At 41.6% G+C, this 26,129-nt stretch overlaps 1 protein-coding gene and 2 pseudogenes across 2 annotated transcripts in view; 2 read left to right on the top strand and 1 right to left on the bottom strand.

Moving 5' to 3' along the window:
- The window catches only part of RNF144B (ring finger protein 144B), a 195,387-nt gene that overhangs the window by 84,934 nt on the left and 84,324 nt on the right, over positions 1 to 26,129 (bottom strand). The window lies entirely within an intron of this gene.
- On the top strand, positions 15,228 to 16,502 carry LOC101134468 (inosine-5'-monophosphate dehydrogenase 1-like; annotated as a pseudogene).
- LOC101134117 (ATP-dependent RNA helicase DDX18-like) lies at positions 18,449 to 20,561 on the top strand (annotated as a pseudogene).

Raw genomic sequence — 26,129 nt, 5'->3', positions numbered from 1 at the left:
CTCCAACAATGAGGATTACATTTCAATATGAGATTTGGGCAGGGACACACATCAAAACTATATCAGATGCAGGGGGATAAGAGAAAAAGAATAGCCCTAACTGCTGGCACCACTAAGAGGGGGAATAAAAGAGAAGTGATGGTAAGGAAACCATGATAATTCAAATTAAGATCTATAGAATCAGAGGTGCCTCTGGGGCATACTGGAAAAACTGACCAGTAGGCTATCAACAGAGAGAGATCTAGGGTGGAGAGTCATTTGGGAATTGCCATCACTTAGGTGGTGGCCATAGATGAGATTACCAAAAGCTAAAACAACCCACAGGCTATAGAGGGAAGCAGAGGATTTGGACCTTGGCAAACTCCACTACCCACTCATTATTATGTAACCTTAATGAAGTTATTTAATATACCCGAAACTCAGTTTTCTCATCTATAAAATAAGAATGATGACATTCATCTTATAGGCTGTTGTGAGGGTAAAAGTGGCTTTTTTAAGTAGCTACCAAAGTGCCTGATACACGGAGATGCCTGCACGATACAAATCTTGATGGGCCGGGGTGTTGGTTGGGGTGGAGGCAGTGACTGGCAGCTCCTGGAATTGTGTACTGCACAACCTGCTCAGCTGTACACCATGGTCCTGGCCTGATACACATTAGGAACTCAGTGTTATTTATCTAAGAAAGGGAAAGGGGAAGGAAAAGAAAGGGTTAAAAAAAGAGAACCCAAAAGAACATCAGTATTTAAAGGGTAGGTAAAAAAAAGGAGCCCTCAAACAAGTCTAAGAAAAAATTACTTATTTTATACTACAAAAATAAAGGTAGGCCAGGCACAGTGGCTCACGCCTGTAATCCTAGCACTTTGGGAAAATCGCATGGCCTAAGCCCAGGCATTCAAGATTAGCCTGAGCACCTGTGATAGTGAGACCCTGTCTCTACAAACAATAAGAAATACATTAACAAGACATGGCAGTACATACCTGTAGTCCCAGCTACCCAGGAGGCTGAGGCAGGAGGATCACTTGAGCCCAGGAGGTCGAGGCTGCCGTGAGCTGTGATCACACCACTGCACTCCAAGCCTGCACAACAGAGTGAGACCCTGTCTCAAATAAATAAATAAATACGTATATTTTTTAAAAAAATAAGTAAATTTAACATTTCATATTTCAAACTGAAATGTAAAATCCAGACACTACAATCTACAAAAATATTTTTTAACTTTCTGAGCAATGACATATTACAAATTGTTCACCAGAGATTGTGCCTGTAATCCTAGCACTTTGGGAGGCCAAGGCAGGTGAATCATTTGAGGTCAGGAGTTCAAGACCAGCCTGGCCAATGGCTCACGCCTGTAACCCTAGCACTTTGGGAGGCTAAGGCAGGTGAATCATTTGAGGTCAGGCGTTCAAGACCAGCCTGGCCAACATAGTGAAACCTTATCTCTACTAAAAATACAAAAATTAGCCAGGTATGGTGGCACATGCCTGTAATCCCAGCTAATCAGGAATCTGAGGCAGGAGAATTGTTTGAACCAGGAGGCAGAGGTTGCAGTGAGCCGTGATCACGCACCACTGCACTCCAGCCTGGGCAACAAAGCAAGACTCTGTCTCAAAAAAAAAAAAAATTGTATTAACTGATAATATACCTAAAGTCATATAAAAGCAAATCGAAATAAATCTAAAACATAAAGTTTTCCCTGCATGTGACGCCAAAAAATATAATTTACAGATCCTATATATGTGTAAGATACTGAAATAATATATATCATACTACATAATATATCATATATAATAGGTATATATTATAAAGCGCATTATACCCCTATATAAGAATCAACAAGTAGAATTTCTTCTTTGGAAAATTATTCTCTTTAATCAATAAAGAAAAGTCTAGAGTTGTTCTTGATATTATCCTTCTATTCTACCTTAGTACCTACGTTAGAAACACATACCTTAGACTTTACATCTTCCTTACATCCTGTGGTTAAAACATATTTTTTTAATGGTTTGTTTGGTCTCAATAAATCAGCTGTAAGAATGCAAGTATTGGGAAACCAGCTTCTGCAATAGATGCAGATCTCTCTCCACAGGAACAGATATAAGGCAAAGGTCATGGTGTTCTGACAGTTTGGTCATTTCTCATTTCCAAACAGCTACAATTTAATTTGCATTTTTCTATTGCATCTAACGGGGTGGATCTTATTCTTTCAGCATTATTGAGTGTTTTACATCTAGAACTAAGCGTAAGATAATACAAAATAAGACTATTACAAAATAGTATGATAGAAACTATGCCAGAGATGTATTCAGGGTAGCACAGCAGTCAAAGAACAGATATCGAACTACATAGAAAGTGAAACTGTGGGCCGGGCACGGTAGCTCATGCCTGTAATCCCAGCACTTTGGGAGGCCAAGGCAGGTGGATCACAAGGTCAGGAGATCGAGACCAGCCTGACCAACATGGTGAAACCCTGTGTCTACTAAAAATACAAAAATTAGCTCGGCATAGTGGCGCATGCCTGTAATCCCAGCTATTTGGGAGGCTGAGGCAGGAGAATCACTTGAACCCAGGAGGCAGAGTTTGCAGTGAGCTGAGATTGTGCCACTGCACTCCAACCTGGTGACAGAGCGAGACTCTGTCTCAAAAAAAAAAAGAAAGAAAGAAAGAAAAAAAAAGAAAGTAAAACTGTGACCAGAGGACATCATCCAGTTACATACACACATATAGGACATACACATATAGGACATACATCCAGTCATGTAGTATGATAACATAAGTTTCACAAAACTTGAGACATGTCATCTTGGTTATATTTCATACTTAACATGAAGTATCTCAACGCCTTACAGAGCAAGTCAAAACCAACTGGGACCCAACAAGAAAAAACAGAATCATGTCCAACTGCCATTGCCATTATTCCACATGAGAGCCCATAATGACTCAGGATAGAGAGCTGAATGAGAGAGCAAGACTCCACGGGATTCTGTCGTCCAGGACTCTCATATCCTATATGACACCACTAGCAAGTTAGGGTTAAGGACCAATGAGATCGTGGAGTTCAGCACCTCACTCTCTCCAGAAAAAAATGATTCTGCACTAGCCCTGAATTAAAATTCTCCACTAGAGAGTCAGATGAAATTGTCTTGATAATCCTTATGTTTGCAAGGTTTACGGTAATCCTGCTATTACTGTCACCTCCAAATTCCTGCATAAGACAATCAATTTTGGGGGGAAAAAATCCTCAGTGTTCCCATAGTCATCACCACAGCCAATGTATTAACTAGTTTACAGGAAATGAAGCACTTCGTACTGTGCATTTGCATCCAGCATTGACACAGAGGACTGCCCTGAATTAAGATTCAAATTACTTCTTGGCTTAACAGATGGGGAACTCAATTCTTGGAATTCAGACTCCACCCTACAGACACCAAATTAGTCAGATAGGAATATTATAGATGTTAACTTTCCAGCAGGACTTTATCTTGAAAGGCACCTTAAAAACTTGTTTTCTCTATGACAGAAATGTCACGTCCTTCTTTTCTCCACTTTCTCCTTTCCCCATCTCCTTCCTCTTCCCGCAAAACAGTGAATCACCAAGTCCCCAATGAAACCAGGAAACCAGACAGAGTTAACAAACACTACCATCTGCAACAGATCAAAGAAACAAAAGTGAAAACATGGAAGCCAGGGATGGATGGAGTATGGAGAGGAGCAGAGAACCATTGCGTGGGGAAATAAATGCAGGTGCCTCAAGGGGGAGGGACCCTGTCCTGGATCCTACAGGAGACACAATATCCCCTATGCTGGCAAAGTCTATTTCCCTTCTACAGTTACTACTGGGTACCTGCCACCCTCTATACCCTCCATACCTATACCTTGAGAATATGTCTCAAGAGGGTTGGCTGTTGTTTCAATACATCTCCCCACAGCACATGTCACAGGACAGCCCTCGAGAAACATCTCGTGGCCTTAGCTAGTGCAGCAACAACCACAGACTCTGTGTGCCACCACGTTTACATCTCCAACAAAAAGGAACCTCGGAGAGGTCCTTCTTACATATCAGCAGTCCTAAAATAGATCTTTCTCATTCCCCTGAAAAGGAGTCACATTCAGATTAAACACATGACCGTGGGTTTAAATAAGCAATCATCACAGTCAAGTGACATGTCTTTGCAAAGCACCTTTTTCCAAGGGTCTCGAAAATAACTTTTAAATTCTTATTACGCCTGATCAACAAAACCATGCTAATCTCATGAAAGTCACCATGTCCCCAGATGCAAGGAATTATCTCAGAAGGCCAATAGTGAAGAAAACACCTTGCCCAGGGTCATCTCCACTCCAATGCACAGTCTTTTCCTCCCTCCTCCAGCCCAGCTTCCTGTATTCCTCTTCTGTGGCATGTATAAAGCACTCTCATTGTTTACATGCCCATCTCCTTCAACAGTCCTGCAAGAAGAGTGTCATCATACATATTGTTTTTTACTTTCTATTCACATCAGCTCCTCACTCACCTATTTTCCTAGGGGGTCTTCTAACCATTTGCATTTTTCTCTGTGCTCCTTCATCAGACTATGTATGGTACACACACACACACACACGCACACACACACACACACACCTATCTTAACTCTGTGAACCATCTATTTATTCCCTCTATCCATTTTGTTTTAGTACAGCTTATATTTTTTCCGTCAATTTATAAGAGCTCTTTGTAAATTATTGTTAATAGTACATTTCCTGCAGTATATTTTACAAATACTTTTTCCAGACATAGCTGATGTCTATTGATTTAACATTACTGCTGCCACACAATGGGTTTTGACTGCATATATCTGATATTTATTCCTTTTCTTACATAGTTCCTGGGTTTTCCATCCTTTAAAAGGTTTCCTAAGCTTTAGCTTGTACATGTGTGTTTTTCTGGATTTTCCTGTGAAATGGTAATTTGTTAAATTTGTTTTTCATCCATCAGGGAATTCACTTTGTATCATTTATGATGAGTCCTGTTGTATTTTAACCAGATAGAGAACTACCTATGCCAGAATAATCTGTTAACTCATGATTTTCCCACTGAATTGGACTACAATATGTATCAAATATTATCTGTATTCTGATTTATCTACTCTGAAGCAACTATTTTTGAATCTATTCTGTTCTAATGTTTGTGTATTGCTAAGCCAATACTATCTTGATTACAGTGACTTTATAGCATTCTTATTTTTCATACTTTTCTTGAATAGGGCATTTGACAATATAAAACTTTATAGTCATTTTATGTAATTTTTGAACACTAAGTTGCTATTCTATTCTGAATTGCAAGAACTTTATATTGTTTATTTTTAGAATTTTATCATATCATATAAGGGAACACATATCCCCATTTCTTAGTGCTCACTGGTAAAATAGAAGATTTCAATTCATACATTTATCTTGCATCCAGCCGTTTTCCCAAATATTTTACCAATTCTACTAGAGTGGCTTTTTAAATTTAGTCTCATGTTTGGTGGTATGTGCACAATCATGTCAGCAACAACAACAACAAAAAGATGCTTTTATTTTTTATTTTCCAGTAAATATATCAAAAACACAACTTTTTGTCTTGTTGCATTTGTTAGAACACCAAAGGTAATGATAAATTTTAAAAAATTGATCACAGGCTTTCCTATCTAGATTCTTATGTAATTGTTTTAATAGTTCATCATTTATAATGAAGTTTGCTAGTTTTTTCACGAACAGTCTTTATTACGTTTAAGTAATTTCCTTCTATTCCTCTTTAAGAGTTTTATTAGGAATAGTACTTTATTAGGAATAGAACTTCATCAGATGGCTTTCAGAGACTATTGATATAATCAATATTACTAATCTTTTATAGTTTTTATATAATGGACTAAGTGGCTGGATTTTCTGATATGAAACCAATTTCATATTCCTGGAATAATACTTTCTTGATCATATTGTATTATCCTATACTGGTATTCAAGATATGCTGGCTTCATAAAGCGAATTGGGGGAATACTTATTTTTTTCTATAATCTGGGATAGGTTGAATAACATTGTAATTATCTGACTTTTAAAGACAGAATGACCATAAATTTCTCATTCAAACCAGGACACTTCGACAATGAAAGAAGATGCTAATAAATAATGGAAATGATGGAACTTTTAAAATATAAACTAATTGACAAAATAATTGGTTTTATTGTATTGTTGGACTAATAAAATAGTTCAAAAGTGATCTTCAAAAATAAAACTTTTCTTAAACTTGTTTTTTAAGAGATGGGGTCTCATTCTGTTGCCCAGTCTGAAGTGCAGTGGTGGAATCATATCTTACTGCAGCCTTGAACAATTCTCCAGCCTTAGGACTACAGGCACATGCCACCATGCCCAGCTAATTTTTAAAATTTTTTGTAGAGATGGGGTCCCACTGTATTACCGAGGCTGGTCTCAAGAAATACTCCCACCTCGACCTCCCAAAGCACTGGGATTACAAGCATGAGCCACCACACCCAACCTAAAATATTTTTATATGGATTAATGTTTATATTAAAAACATAACAAGGGGCTGGGGGGCCCATGCCTCTAATCCCAGCACTTTGGAAGCCCAAGGTGGGTGGATCAACTGAGGTCAGGAGTTCAAGACCAGCCTGCCCAACACGGCGAGACCCTATCTCTACTAAAAATACAAAAATTATTCTGGTGTGGTGGTGTGTGCCTGTAATACCAGCTACTTGGGAGACTGAGGCACGAGAATCGCTTGAACCCAGGAGGCGAAGCTTGCAGTGAGCCTAGATGGTGCCACTGCACTCCAGCCTGGGCAACAATGTGAGACTCTGTCTCAAAAAAAAAGTGTATATATATATATATATATATATGTGTGTGTGTGTATATATATATGTGTGTATATATATACACACATATATATATACACACGTATATATACACACATAAAAAAACATATATATATATATAAAACAAGGTAAATAATTATTCTTGGCACATATTCAGATACTTTCATCAGTTTATCACTAATACTGACTCATCGCTATTTTTATGAAGAATGTTATATTTTCAATATGATATCTTTCATTTTTTCATTTTTATTTTTTAGAGATAGGATCTCCATCTATTGTCCAGGCTGGAGTACAGTAGCAAGATCATAGCTTAGTGCAGCCTCAAACTCCTGGGCTCAAGAGATCCTGCCATCTCAGCCTCTGTAGTAACTAGGACTATGATCACATGCCACCATGTCTGGCTAATTTTTGAATTGTTTTGTTGTTGTTCTTGTTTTGTAAGAAACAAGGTCTCACTACGTTGCCCAGGCTGGTCTTGAACTTCTCCTGGCCTCATGCCGTTCTCTCACTTTGGCCTCTCAAAGTGCTGGGATTACAGGCATGAGCCACTGCGCCTGGTCAATATCTTTAATTTACTAAATATTCCTGTAATCTTCTTCAAAGGTACATTTCATAGTTAATAAATTTGAAATTGTGACACCTTCAATTGACTCTTTTCTGTAAATAATAATTGTAATTGAGAACATACTCTATCTTCAGTGCTCCAGTATCTAGCAAGCTTGGGGAAAATTCTACTAAATATATTATTAATATTCCTATTTTTTAGCCAGACATGGTGGCGTCCACCTGTAATCCCAGCTACTTGGAAGTCTGAGCCATGAGAATCGCTTGAACCCAGGAGGCAGAGGTTGCAGTGAGCCGAGATTGTGCCACTGCACTCCAGCCTGGGTGACAGAGTGAGACTCCGTCTCAAAAAAAAAAAAAAAAAAATCTATTTTTATATTGAATTACAGTTGACCCTGAACAACACAGGTTTGAGCTGCATGGGTCCATTTATGTGTGAATTTTCTTCCACCTCTGCCACCCCTGAGACAGCAAGACCAACCTGTCACTCCTCAACCTACTCAACATGAAGACCACAAGAATGAAGACCTTTATGATGATCCACTTCCACTTAATCAATAGTAAATATGTTTTTCTCTTCCCATTTGGGGATTGGAATGTAGCATCCTACAATCCTTTAATTCCTTAATCTTCCATCGTCACTCCAATCCCCAAATCTGGGTCATTTCATCATTCCCATTCTCTGCTCACCTTGCTCCTTTTTCTTTGAGACAGGATCTCGTTCTGTCACCCAGACTTGAATGCAGTGGTACCATCTCAGCTCACTGCAGCCTCAAATTCCCAGGCTCAAGTGCTCCTCCTGCCTCAGCCTCCCTAGTAGCTTGGACCCCAAGTGCCACCATCCACCACGCCTAGCTAATTTTTTTTAATTGTTATTTGAAGAGACAGAGTTCTCCCTATGTTGCCCAGGCGAGTCTCAAACTCCTGGCCTCAAGTGATCTTCCTGCCTTGGCCTCCCAAAGTACAGGGATTACGGGCATGAGCCACCATGCCTGGCTGAAATTTTTTTTAATACAGAATCCCAGGCCCCACTTCAGACCTACTGAATCAAAATCTCTGGGAGACGTTGATATCTAAAGCTTCCTAGGAAGTTTGTGATGAAGCCAATCCATAGATCGACATTAAGCTTCCACGGGGCTATCCTACTGATTGTACTTTTTTCCAGGACACAATGAAAGGGATTTCTTCACTGAGGGGAAATCTAGGTTGGATGGCCTGCCTTTACAGTGTATTCCAATTGTTTCTTTGTCGTCGACTTGAACCTGAAGCCTGTCAGTGTTGCTTATGCTCCATTTTTGTCTCACTATGGCACTCAGGGCTCCACAATTTCATGCACTTGGAGAGGAGTCCCCTCTCCAAGGATTCCCACCAGGCAGTCCAGAAATGACCACAATGGATGCACGTGTGAATCCTGCTCATGGCACCTCTGCCGACATGAAGCACACACCACTTCTTAATTTCCCCACTAATATTGTCAGGCTACTGCTCTTTATCCTCCACGGCCCTCCTGCTTCATTTATAATGACTTTATGTTAGCCAAAATAAATGTTTCTTTACTTCTGCCCTTACAGCAAAAGTAAAAGCCGGAGGAACATGCATCTTTGCTGGACTGAATACTTCAATACATTTGTTGCTGCAGTTGGCCTCAGTGGACATAGAGTGCAGTTTATGTCACTGATTTTGAAACATCTCTATGGTCAGTGAAAAACTCAAGCATTACCTCTAGTGACGGCAAGATCCAAAAAGCCAGTTCCAGTAACATCCCTGAGTATGAGTCATATGTCTCATCGATTAATTTGCAATAAATCTCCCCAACATGTATCTTGATTAAAAAAACAAAACAAACAAACAAAAAACACTTTGGGAGGCTGAGGCAGGTGGATCACGAGGTCAGGAATTCAAGATCAGCATGGCCAAGATGGTGAAACCCTGTCTCTACTAAAAATACAAAAATTAGCCAGTCGTGGTGGGGGACACTTATAATCCCAGCTACTTCAGAGGCTGAGGCAAAGAACTGCTTGAACCCGGGAGGTGGTGGTTGCAGTGAGCCAAGATCGTGCCACTGCACTCCAGCCTGTGTGACAGAGTGAGACACTGTCTCAAAAAAAAAAAAAAAAGAAAAAAAATTCCAGGCCAAGCATGGTGGCTCACACCTGTAATCCCAGCTCTTTGGTAAACCAAAGCGGGGGAATTGGTTGAGTCCAGGAGTTCAATGCCAATCTGGGCAACACAGTAAGATCTCATCACTATAGAAAAAAAAAATTCCTTTTCTGCTAATGGAGCAAAACACATTAACAGCTATTACTTCACTTTTTATATATTCATAAGAAAACTTAAAATTGAAAATGGCAAAAATCTATTTAGAAGAGTCATTTGATTTAAATGAAAAGTCATGCTTCACAAAATGAAATAAAATGACACCTCCTGTAGCCCGCACGTGTTAAATCATTGTCTTTGGGCAAAGTATTCTTAAAAACAATTACAAACTTTTGAAGTAGATATTGATGCAGCTTCAGTAGATTTGTGAATTACACATTCATCACCAACATCCTTGAGAAACAGAAATTTGCTACTTTTTTTATTAAACTTTCACTTTTTTAGCTCATTTCCTGACAAAAGGGATTGTTCCAAAATAAATGTTAAAACAATGGTTATAGATTTACACCATACAAAAATGGCAAAACCATATACCAAGAGCATTCAGACTTTACACACTTTCAATTGACCCACCAAGTCAGCCTGGCCACTTCCAGCTTTCTGCAGGTCCCTCTGGGGACCATGGTACAACTGACTGGTATACCAAGTAGCTCACAGAGGCAGCAGCATCAAGTACTTCTCCCAGCATCATCTAGACTGGAAGGAGTTGGCTGTCCTCAGCCACCAGGGTAGGAACATAGTTCATTTTATCAGCCAGTTCTTGGCATGCTATTCTTTAAAGGGAGGTGTAAGTTAACTTGCATTGAAAGAGAAATGGGGGGAAAGCAGGGTTATATGCATCACCTTTCAAATTTAAACACAAGTAAAATTACTCTTCACAACACAAGCACCTTACACACCACTAGAAGAGACCACAGCAAAACCCGGTATACAAAGTGGAGGGCCACCATCCCATCTTATTTTAATGCCTTGTTAACATAATACTTCCTTAAAAATAAGAAACTCAGAGCAAATATCAAATGGGACACAAAGAGGCTGGGACTTCTACAGTAATTCATCTTTTTGAGTCTTCTACTTGAATCAATTCTGGTCATTTATATTTTGCTTATGAGTTGTTTCTTCCATATTTTCACATTAGTTTCCATAGAGTTTTGCTCCTAGTGTGCATGTATAATTTTTTTTTTTTGAGATAGAGTCTCACTCTGTTGCCCAGGCTGGAGTGCAGTGGCGCGATCTTGGCTCACTGCAAGCTCTGCCTACCAGGTTCACGCCATTCTCCTGCCTCAGTCTCCCGAGTAGCTGGGACTACAGGTGCCCGCCACTATGCCCGGCTAATTTTTTTTATTTTTAGCAGAGATGGGGTTTCACCATGTTAGCCAGGATTGTCTCAGTCTCCTGACCTTGTGATACACGTGCCTTGGCCTCCCAAAGTGCTGGGAATACAGGTGTGAGCCACCGCACCTGGCCTTTTTTTTTTTTGAGACGGAGTCTCACTTTGTTGCCCAGGCTGGAGTGCAGTGGCACAATCTCACTCATTGAAAGCTCCGCCTCCCGGGTTCATGCCATTCTCCCGCCTCAGCCTCCCAAGTAGCTGGGACTACAGGCGCCCGCCAACATGCCCGGCTAATTTTGTTTTTGTATTTTTTTAGTAGAGACGGGGTTTCACCGTGTTAGCCAGGAGTGTCCATGTATAATTCTTATAATTCTTCCCATCTTTCATGCACCTGTAATGCATTTGTTTCCTTGTTCCTAATCTTGTTATACTCTTGCTCTTATACTTTTTCCAGTATTTTGTCTTATTTAGCTGTCCTACATTTTTTCCTTATTCCATTAATTCTCACTTGTAACTTTATCATCCCCTCTTCCTACCTTGTGTGTATGTTGTTTGTTTGGTTTACGAGGGGTTGGAGGCAGGTACGTGTTTTGCTGTCCTCTTCTTTATGAATAATAAAGATATTTACTGTTATAAATTTTTTTCTAAGTAAAGTTTTGAGTATATGTTATGCCTTAAAGATTTGGGTATAAAGTATACTTTGTTATTCCTCTCCAAAGAAACTTTTGCTTCTCTTATATTTTCTCTTTGATCAAAGGTTTATCTGGGAGAGTGTTTCTTAGTTTTCAAGTAGTTATTTTCTGGTCATGTGTTTAGTATTGGTTTCTAATTTAATTGGATTGTGGTGAAGAAATGTGATCTACAAAACCTCTACTTTTATATTTGTTATAGTTTTACTTTATTTTGGCCAAGTAGGTCAATAAGTCTATTTTTCTAGTTATTGGGGTTTGGAAAATTACACATATCCAAAGAAATACTCCCTGAAAAGCCTCATGGTGATGTGGCCAGGCAACCTGCCCTGCCCCCTAAACATTAAATCACAGTAGCAATTGCCCCTGTTTCATTGTCCCATTGCAAAATGTATTCTAACTTACAAATCTGGAACCATTATACCACTAAGTAGAAAACAAGGCAATTAATTATTTTTAATAGATGATTATTTTTAATAGCCTGATGATTGTATCACCTTGTAATTTAATCAAAACAAACCAAAGGCATGCAATACTCCTGAGTTATGCCCAGCAGTAACTTGGTTTAAGTTTTTATTTTCCAACCTGGCATCTCAATTCCTACTCAGTATTAGTAGCTCAGGCAAACCTGCTGCCCACCCATAAATCCAAAAGAAAACTGTCTCATATATCAGGAAGGCCTCAGCATGATTCACCAAACCCTTGAGGTGAAAGAGATCAGAACTAATTCTTTTTTTTCTCAGCTCACTGCAACCTCCGCCTCTCGGGTTCAGGCGATTCTCCTGCCTCAGCCTCCCGAGAAGCTGGGATTACAGGTGTCTGCCACCATGCCTGGCTAATTTTTTGTAATTTTAGTAGAGACAGGGTTTCACCATGTTGGCCAGGCTGGTCTCAAACTCCTGACCTCAGCTGATCCACCCACCTTGGCCTCCCAAAGTGCTGGGATTACAGGCATGGGCCACCGTGCCTTGCCAGAACTATTTCAAATACAAGAAATCCTGAAATATTTAGTCCCACTGAGGCTTGACGATTCTGTACTCAGATCAGCCTTGGTGATACAGGACTCGTACAATGAACACACTTGAGAGCGGAAATCTTGTTTAAAATCACCAAGGAAATTCCAAACTTCTACAAAAGAATTAGCGGATATTTTAGCAAGGGTACACTTGGAGGCAGGATGTTATTTCTTCTGAAAGTTCATAATGATAAAGTGGAAGCTTCCTCAGCTCTCTGGGAGTTTGAGAAAAAAACATATTATATTACTGAATACCTATTGTATGCCAGGCATGGAACTTGGTAATAAGCATTCTACATACATTATTTCTTTTAATCTTTACAAAAGTAGTCATTATAAAAAAAAGCTTATCTACTTATAAGCTGATAAGTATCACATTTTTAAATGGTTAGTAACTGATACAACAGGAAAGCGTCACTGAGACATAGTATTGGCTATAAAGTTGTCCCACAAAATGGGACATTCACTATTTAACCATTTAGGGTTAAACTGAGACTCCAGTATTTTCGCCTCTATGTCAGGAAGAATTACCTTAAAATGTCTAGGGTTTCAGTTTGTGATTTCAGCAAATATTTGTTTCAAACACAAACTGTTATACCCACCCATTTACTTTTTTTTTTTCTTTATAGAGACAGGAATCTCATTATGTTACCTAGTTTGGTCTCAAACTCCTGGCCTCAAGTGATCCTCCTGCCTTGACCTCCCAAAAGTGCTGAGATTGCAGGTGTGAGCCACCATGCCCAGCCCATTTACTCTGAGGTAATTGTTACATAATGAATTAAATATATTCAAGCTCTTCTAATCAAATGAGCTCATGAAAGCTAATCCCACACCTGACTTTTATTAATACTACTGACCTGAGCATCACAGAGGCAATTCTAACTACTAACCTAAATGATTTTTTAATTGGCACAAAGTTCAAATATACAACCTGCTTGTCATTTTAGAGTCATCTTCTTTTCCTCCATCTTCACTTTGCATTTCAGTTTCAGCCATACTAAATATTTCTAAGTACTCTAAATTTCACATTCACAGATTCCTTGGTTCTCCATTTACCAAGGCCATTCTTCCCTACCTTTTCCACCTGATCAATAGCTCTTCATCACACACACACACACACACACACACACACACACACACACACACACAGAAAAAAATGTCATTCAAGGTGTATCTTTTCTGGAATCTCCCTCCTACTCACTTTTCCCCACCATATAGTTAGACACCCTGTTCTAGGCTTCCTGTCTTCTATAATGCTTTTATTTTCATTGCTCTATTCAACAAACACTTCTAAAGCTCCTATTATCTACAGGTTATTTATTAGGTACTGGGAATACAAAGATAAATAAAACGTAAGACTTCAAGTGGTGTCAAAAAAGACAATTAGGCCTGTCAGCTGGTCAGAGTAGCACCGAGTTTCAGGAAGGCACTCAGCATTTTCAGCCCAGCCCTGTGAGACCTGGAGAATTTAGTGGGTAGAAATGTGGGAAGACAATGGAGAGGAGGAAGAAGGGCCTACTGGGCAAAAGGAATTACATGAGCAAAGTCAGAGAGGTGGATAAGATGTAAGCTTTGTTGATGGCAGAGAACAAGTTTCTCCATCCCAGGCTTTTAATTAAAAAATAAAAATAAAAAAATAAAAACTTTAAAACTCAGGAAACTGAGGCAGGAGAATTGCTTGAGGCCAGGAGTTCAAGACCAGCTTGGGCAACATAGTGAGACCCCAGGTCTTAAAAATATTTTTAAAAAAACTTTAAAACAACTTAAACTTTTTCAAGCTATAATAAAAGCAAAAGATAATCATGGAAAGTAAACCCTAATTTTATTCCTAATTGTTTGTTAATTTCTGGTGCTTTCTAAACCCAAAGAAGCTCATTAATGATATGTTAATAACACATAAATTTCTAATTGTATCAAAAGATAAAAGAAGTATTTTATACTCCTCTGATAAGCACTGTGAATAAAGATAAGCAGTTCAGTCATAACTAGTTCACCCTCACCTCCCTATGTAAAGGTGAGAACAAATCAAAACAAATAAGAGAAACTTTGGTGCAAGGCTCCCAAACCATTCTATCAGGATGAGGGGGTCCTTGCCCAGTATCTGTCTTCCTTTTGTAGGACCTAATGCATACACAGGCTGAAGCTCTCATTCTCAGTGGTTATGTTGAAAATAACCAATCCAAAATCCTCTTTTGATGGAAGTAATCCACGTACTGATCAACAGAGGCAAAACTTTTGAGAGTGAACAATGTTACTACATAGGGTTAATCCTTAAAAGTATTTTCCAATCTTTTCAACCTGCAATTTTTACACATACTTCTACAGGACCTTAGACAATATATATGTTGCAGCATACATCTGAAGCTATCAAAATGGAGAGAGATAAGAAAGCAGAAATCAGATACCATCATGCCCAAAACAATGCTGTAAACTTGGATGGCCACCTGCCCAGTTCATGATTATATCAGTTCAACAGTTCAAATGGCTTATAGTGTTCCTTTGATATTACATCAGTTTATGTCTCTTACCAGAAAGTGTGATGGCAATAAATAACCCCAAGTGAGCAGGATGAGGCATTGTGATCCACTGCATGCCCTGAATTAGACTATATATTTAAAAAATGGCGGCAGCAGTAACAACAGCAGCAGAAGCAGCGGCTGCGCAGGTGTTTACGTGGGGTCGCGGGGTCTCGCGCAGCACGGCTGACTATCTGGGCAACTGCTGCACCGGCTACGTGCCTGAGGACGGGCTCATCCCACAGCAGCTCTTCACCAGCGCTGACGGCCTCACCTACAAAGACGTCCCGATTCTCCCAGGATTCATAGACTTCATAGCTGATGAGGTGGACCTGACCTCAGTCCTGACCCGGAAGATCACGCTGAAGACGCCGCTGACGCTGATCTCCTCCCCCATGGACACTGTGACAGAGGCCGACATGGCCATTGCGATGGCTCTGATGGGAGGTATTGGTTTCATTCACCACAACTGCACCCCAGAGTTCCAGGCCAAGAGGTGCAGAAGGTCAAGAAGTTTGAACAGAGGGGCTTCATCACAGACCCGGTGGTGCTGAGCCCCTCGCACACTGTGGTTATGTGTTGGAGGCCAAGATGCGGCATGGCTTCTCTGGCATTCTGATGACTGAGACGGACATCATGGGTAGCAAGCTGGTGGGCATCGTCACCTCTGCGGACATCAACTTTCTTGCTGAGAAGGATCACAACACCCTCCTCAGTGAGGTGATGACGCCAAGGATCGAGCTGGTGGTGGCTCCAGCAGGCGTGATGTTGAAAGAAGCAAATGAGATCCTGCAGCGTAGCAAGAAAGGGAAGCTGCCTATCGTCAATGATCTCAATGAGCTGGTGGCCATTATCGCCTGCACCGACCTGAAGAAGAACTGAGACTACCCTCTGGCCTCCAAGGATTCCCACGAGCAGCTGCTGTGGGGGTCCTTCTACAGGACCTTGGACAATATATATGTTGCAGCATATACATATATATGCAGCTGTGGGCACCCATGAGGATGGCAAATACTGCCTGGACCTGCTCACCCAGGCGGGCGACGACTTCATAATCTTGGACTCATCACAAGGGAACTCAAGTGTATCAGATCGCCATAGTGCATTACATCAAACAGAAGTACCCCAACCTCCAGGTGATTGGGGGGAACATAGTGACAGCAGCCCAGGGCAAGAACCTGATTGATGCTGGTGTGGACGGGCTGCGCGTGGGGATGGGCTGTGGCTCCATCTGCATCACCCAGGAAGTGATGGCCTGCGGTTGGCCCCAGGGCACTGCTGTGTACAAGGTGGCCGAGTATGCCCAACACTTTGGTGTGCCCATGATAGGACCGTGGAGCATGTGGTCAAGGCCCTGGAACTTGGAGCCTCCACAGTGATGATGGGCTGCCTGCTGGCTGCCACCACAGAGGCCCCCTGCAAGTACTTCTCAAGACGGGGTGTGGCTTAAGAAGTACTGGGGAGCTGGGCGCGGTGGCTCATGCCTGTAATCCCAGCACTTTGGGAGGCTGAGGCAGGCAGATCACCTGAGGTCAGGAGTTCGAGACGAGCCTCAATATGGAGAAACCCCATCTCTACTAAAAATACAAAATTAGCTGGGCGTGGTGGTGCATGCCTGTAATCTCAACTACTCTGGAGGCTGAGGCAGGAGAATTGCTTGAACCTGGGGGGCAGAAGTTGCAGTGAGCCAAGATTGTGCCATTGCACTCCAGCCTGGGCAACAAGAACGAAACTCTGTCTCAAAAAAAAAAAAAAAAAAAAAAAAAGAAGAAGCACCAGGGCATGGGCTCACTGGATGCCATGGAGAAGAGCAGCAGCAGCCAGAAACGATACTTCAGCAAGGGGGATAAGGTGAAGATCACGCAGGGCGTCTCGTGTTCCATCCAGTACAAAGGTTCCATTTAGAAGTTCATGCCCTACCTCATAGCGGGCATCCAGCATGGCTGCCAGGATATCGGGGCCACAGACTGTCTGTCCTTTGGTCCATGATGTACTCAGGAGGGCTCAAGTTTGAGAAGCAGACCGTGTTGGCCCAGATTGAGGGTGGTGTCCATGGCCTGTGCTCTCACGAGAAGCGGCTGTACTGAGGACAGTGGTGGAGGCCGAGATGGTGGATGGGGCGCACCCCAGTCTCCCCCCTTCAGGCACAGCCTCCCTCCATAACTGAGTGGTCCACAGATTTGCACTACAGGTTCCCCAGCTCCTTTCCAGGGAGAGAGGAGGGGAGGTCCTGAGGGGTCTGCAGCCCCTCCCTGGGCATCCTCTGCTGAGTCAGGACTGCTCCCTGGGCCAGGCTGCCCTGGGAGCCCCCCCCACATCATCCCCCTAGGCTCTCAGGCCCTGCACCTGCCTCAGGTCTTTCTTGCTGCAGCCTGCTCCAGCCTGGCCCCCACCCCAGGAGCAGGTGGCCCCTCCTGGCTTCTCCTGTAGGGCACCTCCCTGCCCTCAGCCCCCCAGGAAATGGTGCTCTCCTGGCCCTGCCTCTGGTCCTTCCCGGGCTGCTGCCCCCTCAGCCATGTGGCAGTTCTGAGCTCCAGACCTAGGCCAAGGGGAGGTCTCTGACCCCTTCCCTGGCCCTGGGCTACCCTTGGGTCCTGTTCCTCAGGCCACTCCCCTGTCCCAGGCCCTGGGGAGGAGGCTATCCTGGTCATGGCCCCCTGCCCATCATTCCTGACTCACCACCGTCCGCAGGTGTACCATTCCTGCCCTCTCCTCAGCTGCAGTTGAAGGCTTTAACTCTGCACACTTTGGGATCACAGTTGTGTCATTGTGTATTAAATAATCACAATAAATCAAGCAGATCTCAAAAAAAAAAGAAATCACAGGTCAACATTATTACCTCTCTCCAGCAACGACTGAATAAAAGGCAGTGAGCAAATATACTTAGTTTAGAATAAGTAAATATTTAAGTGGATTAATTACTCCTTGCTCATTATGAACTATTTTGTTATAGAGGAAGGACAGTTCTAATCTCTGAAAATTAAACAACATTATATTAGTTCATTCTCATGCTGCTAATAAAGACATACCCAAGACTGGGTAATTTATAAAGGAAAGAGGTTTCATGGACTCACAGTTCCACATAGCTGGGGAGGCCTCACAATCATGGCAGAAGGCAAAGGAGAAGCAAAGGCACATCTTACATGGTGGCAGACAAGAGAGCTTGGGCAGGGGAACTCCCATTTATAAAATCATCAGGTCTTGTGAGACTTATTCACTACCATGAGAACACTATGGGGAAAACCACCCCATGATTCAATTATCTCTACCTTGCCCTGCCCTTGACACATGGGATTATTACAATTCAAGGTGAGATTTGGGTGGGGGATACAGCCAAACCATATCAAAAATCTATGTTGACTGTGTGGCGCCATGGTCTAGGCACTTCTTGGACAGCATATCTCACCTGCGGATGAAACTCCTGTGCAAGAAGATACAGAAGCGGAAGCTCAAATTGCGGCAGCAGTACCTAAAGTTGCAGGGGGCCTCAAATCTGACCCTATCAGAAACTCAAAATGGAAATGTGTCTGAAGAAACAATGGGAGGGGGAAAGGTTAAAAAATCAAAACATTCTATGAATATGGGCTTATCAGAAGCTCCAAATGGAGACATGTCTCAAGAAGCAGTGGAAAATATAAAAGTTAAAAAATCTCCCCAGAAATCCACCATATTAATCAATGGAGAAGCAGCAATGCAGTCTCCCAATTCAGAATCAAAAAAGAAAAAGAAGAAGAAAAAGAGAAAAATGCTGAATGATGTTGGGCCTGATACAAAAAAAAGCAAAAACTGAAAACAAAGGGGAATCTGAAGAAGAAAGTGCAGAGACTCCTAAAGAAACAGAAAATAATGTGGAGAAGCCAGATAATGATGAAGATGATAGTGAGGTGCCCAGCCTGCCCCTGGGACTGACAGGAGCTTTTGAGGATACTTCATTTGTTTCTCTACATAATCTTGTCAATGAAAACACTCTGAAGGCAATAAAAGAAATGGGTTTTACAAACATGACTGAAATTCAGCACAAAAGTATCAGACCACTTCTGGAAGGCAGGGACTTCCAGCAGCTGCAAAAACAGGCAGTGGTAAAACCCTGGCTTTTCTCATCCCTGCAGTTGAACTCATTGTTAAGTTAAAGTTCATGCCCAGGAATGGAACGGGAGTCATTCTCTCCTACTTGAGAACTAGCCATGCAAACTTTTGGTGTTCTTACGGAGCTAAAGACTTGCCAGGTACATACCTATGGGTTGATAATGGGTGACAGTAACAGATCTGCTGAAGCACAGAAACTTGCTAATGGGATCAACATCATTGTGGCCACACCAGGCTGTCTGCTGGACCATATGCAGAATACCCCAGGGTTTATGTATAAAAACCTGCAGTGTCTGGTTATTGATGAAGCTGATCATATCTTGGATGTTGGGTTTGAAGAGGAATTAAAGCAAGTTATTAAACTTTTGCCAACATGTAGACAGACTATGCTCTTTTCTGCCACCCAAACTCGAAAAGTTGAAGGCCTGGCAAGGATTTCTCTGAAAAAGGAGCCATTGTATGTTGGTGTTGATGATGATAAAGCTAATGCAACAGTGAATGGTCTTGAGCAGGGATATGTTGTTTGTCCTTCCAAAAAGAGATTCCTTCTGCTCTTTACATTCCTTAAGAAGAAACAAAAGAAGAAGCTTATGGCCTTCTTTTCATCTTGTATGTCCGTGAAATACCCCTATGAGTTGCTGAACTACGTTGATTTGCCCTACATGGCCATTCATGGAAAGCAAAAGCAAAATAAGTGTACAACCACATTCTTCCAGTTCTGCAACCCAGATTCAGGAACACTATTGTGTATGGATGTGGCAACAAGAGGACTGGACATTCCTGAAGTTGACTGGATTGTTCAGTATGACCCTCCGGATGACCCTAAGGAATATATTCATTGTGTGGGTAGAACAGCCAGAGGGCTAAATGGGAGAGGGCATGCCCTGCTCATTTTGTGCCCAGAATAATTGGATTTTCTTCGCTACTTGAAACAATCCAAGGTTCCATTGAGTTTATTAGAATTTTTCTGGTCTAAAATTTCTGACATTAAGTCCCAGCTTGAGAAATTGATTGAAAAGAACTACTTTCTTCGTAAGTCAGCCCAGAAACCATATAAGCCATACATACAAGCCTATGATTCCCATTCTCTGAATCAGATCTTTAATGTTAATAACTTAAATTTGCCTCAAGTTGCTCTTTCATTTGGTTTCAAGGTGACTCCCTTTGTTGATCTGAACATCAACTGCAATGAAGCCAAGCAGAAAAAGCAAGGGGGTGGTGGTGGATTTGGCTACCAGAAAACCAAGAAAATTGAGAAGTCCAAAATCTTTAAATACATTAGCAAGATATCATCCGACAGCAGGCAGTTCTCTCACTGAAGACATGCCTTTCTTTCATCTTGAATAACTTTATCCTAAAATTAATTTTTTCCCCTTGATTTAACAGGATTTTTGCAGCCTTTAGAACTTGGACTTATCTAACAAGAGTATGAATTGACTTGGGTTCCAAGCATTGAGCACTGTTACTTCTATCAAGCCTCTTTTTCATTTTGGTGATATAAAACAGGCTTTAATTTTCTTGGATGCCCAAGGGCAGAGCAAGGAATATCTGGTCTTTCTTGTGATTATATAATATTTTAATTTTAAATATCCCTCCCTCATACATACAAATGTATGTTACTGATTTAATATAATTCTTTTTGTACCTTTAAAAAAATCTATGTTAATACAGCAATATTATCTCATCTGAATACTTTCACAAATGTCATTTCATTTAATACTTACAACAACCCTTCAGTTGAGGTTTTATCACTCCCATTTTACAGATGGGGAAACAGCATTGAAAGACGAACTGACTTTCCCAAGGTCACACAGTTACTGGCACAATGTACACTAGAACCCAATGACCAAGTCAAGTGAGTTTCAGCTAGAGCAAGCTTGTACAGCCTGCAGCCCTGTGACCCAAGATGGTTTTGAATGCAGACTAACACAAATTTGTAAACTTTCTTAAAACATTATACAATTTTTTTGCAATTTTTTTTAGCTCATTGGCTGTCATTAATGTTAGTGTATTTTATGTGTGGCCCAAGAAAATTCTTCTTCCAATGTGGCCCAGGGAAGCCAAAAGATTGGACACCCCTGAACTAGAGCACCCTTGCTTCCCAAATAAAACCATAGGTAAAATCAAGCTCCCCTTTTTTCTCATGTCAGGATCTTTTTTGGAAAGAGGACAAAAACAAGTTAATGCAAAACTTTTAGTTCTATTTTTAAACATCTGCTTGGGGCAAAAGGCCAGGTGTTCTGCCAAAACAAATTAGATAATATTCTTATACTGGCAGACTCTCAATCTTGACCAAGAAGAAAAATATCCAACATAATATATATTGAGAAAAGAGTCCAACAACTCTGAGTACACTGAATTCTCAGCCTTGGCCTTCTGCAAGAAGGAAGAGGCAAGTTTCCCGTATGAGAGAACAGTCAAGGAGTATGACTCAAGGACTATTTCAGTACAAGATCTTATTTCAACCCTGTTGTCCAACTGTTTGCTGAGAGTGTAAAGTTGTCTGGTTCCAAGTCAGAAAAGAGGATGAAATCATCTACTAAAGCCACATAAACAGGAGCCCCACAAAGGCACGCTGTGATTACACTACATAGCCATGCAGTGAGAAGCCAGTGCACACCTTCTATTATCTGGCTGGATTTCTGTGCAGTCATGGTGCCTTATCCCAGGGAGGCAAGTTCAGGGACTCAGCTAAACAAATGATGAATGCTGTAAAATTTATTCTCTATTTACTGCAGGTTAATGGAGAAGAAAGATAGGCACAGCGCAGTGGCTCACACCTGTAATCCCAGCACTTTGGGAGGCCAAGGTGGGAGAATCACTTGAGCCCAGAAGTTCAAGACCAACCTGGCCAATATAGGGAGACCTCGTTTTTACAAATAATCAAAATATTAGCTGGGTGTGGAGACATGCATCTGTTGTTCCAGCTACTTGGGAGGTTGAAGCCGGAGGATCACTTGAGCCGGAGAGGTTGAGGCTGCAGTGAGCCATGATCACACCACTGCACTCCAGCCTGGGTGACAGAGTGAGACCCTGTCTCAAAACAAACAAACAAATAAGTAAAATAAAAAAAAATAATGGGGGGGGGGGGAAGAGCAACTCAAAGAATTGCATACAAAAAATAGTTAATATTTTAAATGTAGACATTGACTACATGCAATATCTATTTATCAACAATTGCAGCCAGCCATTCTTTCCACCCTATTCCTCTTCACCAGCCTCCTCTTTTTTTAAGCGTCACTAAGGTCATAAAACTCACTACTTTCTACTCAGTCCTATCCTTCTTTTTGTACCATCTACTGCCACTACATCTTTCAATACCTGGAGCCCACATCCATCATCCACTTACATACCTCTATGTTGTCCCCCTACCTCCTCTACAGTAAGAGGAAAACAGAGGTTCCAGGGAGTACCAAACTTTAGAGAAGCTTAGGGGAACGAGTATCTAGAAAGCTAATGAATTCAGGCTATTGACCAGAAGAGTTCAGACTCTAATTTAAAGGGTAAGGTAAATTTCGAGGTCATAATTTAAGGTCAAATCAGCTATATTGTAGGCCAAATTATTATTTGCAGTTTGGCTAGAAACCTAAACTAGCAAGTACAGTATTGTTTCCAAAATAAAATAAGTTCCAAGTTCTAAACAACTAGAATGCTAAACGTTTAGGAACCCTAAACATTCATAAGTTTGGGACCACCTACAAAAAATGTAACAATAATTTTTTCCTATTGAGTTTCCTTTTCTTTACAGCTGTAGAAGAAAACAGAAAGTATACATGTATGTAACTGGGTGTTGAGATTTGACCCCCTTCCATTGGAGCTACTTCAATTGAGAAGAGAGTTGGTGACCACCATTTGTTCCTAAGAGCCCTCGTGAATTTATTCTTCTCAGTGTGCCCAATGAGAAAAAGTGGACCAACTTCTGGATAAGTAGTGACAACTGGGAAAAGGACTCTCAACATTATCATAGAGAATAAGCACAACAAGTTTGGGGAGGGGTTTATATTGGCAAAGGGAGTCAGTTGGAGCTGTAGCCCAAGTGAAAAGTTGAGCTCCAAAGAAAGTGGGTGATTTCTTTTGAGCAGATGCTCTAACTGTATTCCTATATGAGACAGGTGGGGTGGGGTGGGGGAAAATCAGGCTATAAGGAATGAGATTGTGGAAACAATGAAGATGTGTTTCAAAAGAAGAAAATCACTGACATGTCAGCATATTGGCCACGCCTGTCCTAGTCTTATTTGCTCTTCAAAGACCTATAATCATGGGTCAAACAGGAAAGGAAACTATTAGACTTCTCCATGTAACAGAGTACACAGAATAGGCTGCAGCCATACCAGATGAGTGAGAAAAGACTAGAGTCACACATTCCTACCAGTCAAAACTGGTGCCATGAGTGGCAGCCATATCTGGATTATGTAATTCTGCCTTCTTGGCTAAAAGCTGATTGGACCCACGATGGATGTCTGTTGAAAGGAGAGCCAGCCAGGTGCAGTGGCTCATGCCTGCAACCCCAACACTTTGGGAGGCTAAGACAGGATGATTGCTTGAGGCCAGGAGTTAGAGACCAGCCTGGGCAACAGAGCAAGACCTTGAAAAAAAAAAAAGGAAAGAATGAAAGAAAGAATGAAGGGAAGGGAGGCAGGAAGGAAGGAAGGAAGGGAGGAAAAAAGGAAAAAGAAAAGGAGAAAAGAAAAGAATTAGCTGGGCTAAATTAGCTGGTGGCATGTGCCTGTAGTCCCAGCTATAATACTTAGGAGGCTGAGACAGGAGGGTCACTTGAACCCAGGAGGTCAACACTGTAGTGAGCCATGATGGTGCCACTGCACTCCAGCCTGGGTGACAAAGCAAGGCCCTGTCTTAAAAATAAATACAAATACAAATGAAGCAGAGTCAATCAGATTTTCCCTACTAGGAATTTGGATTTAAGGACAGCTCATCTCTGTGCCTGGTCAAAGCTGTGCAGCAGCCATATTCTGTCATCTACACAAGCAGCAGAGAAAGCTACAGACAGAACATAAAGCAGATGTGCAAGACAGGAGGGAAGAGTCAGAGGAACAGAACTCTAGCTAAACAGCTCTCAGTTCCAGTTCCTCCTAGAAGCCAGCTGGAGTCCTATCTTTAGGTTCCTCAAGAGACTCCTTGTCTTTAAAACAACTTTTCCTTTTTTAAAAAGCTAGTTCAAATTTATTTCAGTTATCTGAAACTAGACACACCTGGAGTAAAACCACATTACCAAAAATTAAAAGACGATTCTGCAATGAAAAGAACATAGACTTTTGAATCTACCAATGCTGGGTTCAAATCATGGCCCCCCTGAATATCAGCTATCTAGTCAAGAGTAAGGACATAAAACTCACTACTAGTTTCCCAGCCTGTCTGAGCCTAGGTTTCCTTACTAGAAAATGCAGATAATGAAACATCCCTGTCTGACAGCTTTGAAGAGAGTTGTAGTTCTCCCAGCATGGAGTTTGAGATCTCAGAACGGACAGACTGCCTCCTCAAGTGGGTCCCTGACCCCTGAGTAGCCTAACAGGGAGACACCTCCCAGTAGGGGCCGACTGACACCTCATACAGCTGGGTGCCCCTCTGAGACGAGGCTTCCAGAGGAAGGATCAGGCAGCAACATCTGCCGTTCTACAATATTTGCTGTTCTGCAGCCTCCGCTGGTGATACCCAAGCAAACAGGGTCTGGAGTGGACCTCCAGCAAACTCCAACAGACCTGCAGCTGAGGGTCCTGACTGTTAGAAGGAAAACTAACAAACAGAAAGGACATCCACACCAAACCCCCATCTGTACGTCACCATCATCAAAGACCAAAGGTAGATAAAAGCACAAAGATGGGGAGAAACCAGAGAAGAAAAGCTGAAAATTCTAAAAATCAGAGCACCTCTTCTCCTCCAAAGGAACACAGCTCCTTGCCAGCAACGGAACAAAGCTGCACGGACAATGACTTTGATGAGTTGAGAGAAGGAGGCTTCCGATGATCAGTATAACAAACTTCTCCGAGCTAAAGGAGGATGTTCAAACCCATAGCAAAGAAGCTAAAAACCTTGAAAAAAGATTAGATGAATGGCTAACTACAATAAACTCTGTAGAGAAGTCCTTAAATGACCTGATGGCACTGAAAACCATGGCATGAGAACTACATGATGCATGCACAAGTTTCCGTAGCTGATTTGATCAAGTGGAAGAAAGGGTATCAGTGATTGAAGAGCAAATGAGTGAAATGAAGCAAGAAGAGAAGTTTAGAGAAAAAAGAGTAAAAAGAAATGAACAAAGTCTCCAAGAAATATGGGACTTTGTGAAAAGACCAAATCTACATCTGATTGGTGTGCCTGAAAGTGACGGGGAGAATGGAAACAAGTTGGAAAACACTCTTCAGGATATTATCCAGGAGAACTTCCCCAACCTAGGAAGGCAGGCCAACATTCAAATTCAGGAAATACAGAGAACACCACAAAAATACTCCTTGAGAAGAGCAACTCCAAGACACATAATTGTCAGATTCACCGAAGTTGAAATGAAGGAAAAAATGTTAAGGGCAGCCAGAGTGAAAGGTCGGGCTACCCAAAAAGGGAAGCCCATCAGACTAACAGCGGATCTCTTGGCACAAACCCTACAAGCCAGAAGAGAGTGAGGGCCAATATTCAACATTCTTAAAGAAAAGAATTTTCAACTCAGAATTTCATATCCAGCCAAACTAAGCTTCATAAGTGACGGAGAAATAAAATACTTTACAGACAAACAAATGCTGAGAGATTTTGTCACCACCAGGCCTGCCTTACAAGAGCTCCTGAAGGAAGCACTAAACATGGAAAGGAACAACCAGTACCAGCCACTGCAAAAACATGCCAAATTGTAAAGACCATCGATGCTAGGAAGAAACTGCATCAACTAACGAGCAAAATAACCAGCTAACATC

This window comes from Gorilla gorilla, chromosome 5 (genome assembly GCF_029281585.2).
Source record: "Gorilla gorilla gorilla isolate KB3781 chromosome 5, NHGRI_mGorGor1-v2.1_pri, whole genome shotgun sequence".
Classification (NCBI taxonomy): domain Eukaryota; kingdom Metazoa; phylum Chordata; class Mammalia; order Primates; family Hominidae; genus Gorilla; species Gorilla gorilla.
Note: the sequence above shows the minus strand (reverse complement) of the source record. Positions and strands in the feature narration are given on the sequence as shown.